This window comes from Varroa destructor, unplaced genomic scaffold (genome assembly GCF_002443255.2).
Source record: "Varroa destructor unplaced genomic scaffold, Vdes_3.0 BEIS01000006.1, whole genome shotgun sequence".
Classification (NCBI taxonomy): domain Eukaryota; kingdom Metazoa; phylum Arthropoda; class Arachnida; order Mesostigmata; family Varroidae; genus Varroa; species Varroa destructor.
The window spans coordinates 11,178,435-11,179,972 of record NW_019211459.1 but is presented as its reverse complement, the minus strand read 5'-3'; positions in this window follow the sequence as shown (position 1 = coordinate 11,179,972).

The window sequence follows — 1,538 nt, the reverse complement described above, 5'->3', positions numbered from 1 at the left end:
ACCTGGATGAGCTTGGACGGGAGGAATAGAGGGTTCATCGGGCCTTTTAGGTCGGAGCAAGGCCCTGTGAATTGAAGGCTACCGATTGAAACGAAGCCTTCTTTATGCGGTCTTCCAATAACAACATGCCCGGTAGTCATAAGTGACTACGACATTGCCTGCAGGTGTACGCGCGTGTTTCTCTTCCCTAAAGATGCAATGGCTCAGAGCTGGGTTGCGTTATTGTTATTTTTGGTGTCTGTTCGTGTCGTCGCTCATTTGCCGCGATCGTAGGCTCCGAGTGTCCGGCTCCGCGTGCGTGGTTAACCAACGCGTATAGCAATCGGCCACTGCAGTACGACTGTTTTTGTTTTATTTTTTTTGACAAAAAAAGTGTCTAGAACTACGTAGTTGTCTAGGATAGAAAGGGTGAGTCTTTGAAACTACATCAGTTGATCAAGGAGACGATTGGCGTGTCAGGTTCGCCCCACGGGCCAATGTACAGCCAAGTAATGTGAATCTGATTTGGGTATTGATCTAGTGTTAATAAGTGTGTAGATTCACCACCTTATGTGTGTATGCCTATGGGTAGAGAAAAACATAGAGATGCTAGTGTGTGTGTCTGTCCCTTAGTGTTGTCTGCATTTGTTTTCGGTTGTTGACGTTTGGAAGTAAGACACAGGTGAAACGACCACAAAGCCCGGAGGCCACGACGTGGGATTAGGCAACCGTCCGAGGGCCTGACCAGAGGGGCGCTGGCAGGTGGCTCCCTCGGTGGCGCCCACATCGGCCGCTTGGCATCCGTCGCCGTTTCAGCTTTCCCCGAGATGTGCGGCACTGTCACTCATACACAGGAGATGCTATATGGCAGTTCGTAGATCTTTCTTTTTCATCGGCATCTAATCATTCTCTATAATATTCATATGACTTCGTCATCCTTCATTCTGCTCCTATTCCAACTTGCTCATTTTTCATTGTATTATTTTATCGTTATTATGATAATTTATTATTAGTTTCGCGTCCGTTGTTTATCTTCCACTCACATTCTCATTATTTACTGTCATTTTCCTCATCTCTCATCGTCAGCAGTACATTACAAGACAGAATAGACCTCGGTCTAAACCGACGGGTCACACAGGCGAGACACATGGGGGTCGCTCGAATTTGTAAGACAGCATATCTAGACGACCCGAGCGACGTCCATAACGCACGAAGAGTTTTACACGTATATACATACGCATGAATATAGCAGCGGGCGCGTTGGAATAGATACGCAGCTCGCGTGTGACACGCATCACACGAGCGTTCGAGCGTTCTGTTTCGGCCGAAAAGCCACCCCAGGCCCACTTTTCGGCAGCATGGTCCCCAAAGAACGTAAAATCAATAATTGTAATCAATCTTCACCATTCAATCATCGCTCGTATTTCTCTTTTTTCCAATCTTCTCTTCCATTTTTTATCTCTTCTTGTGCTTTTTATATATCTATATCTATGGCCACCAAATTATCTCATTTTGTCTAAAGACAGTAATAATCATCATCAGAATACGAGTAATTATAT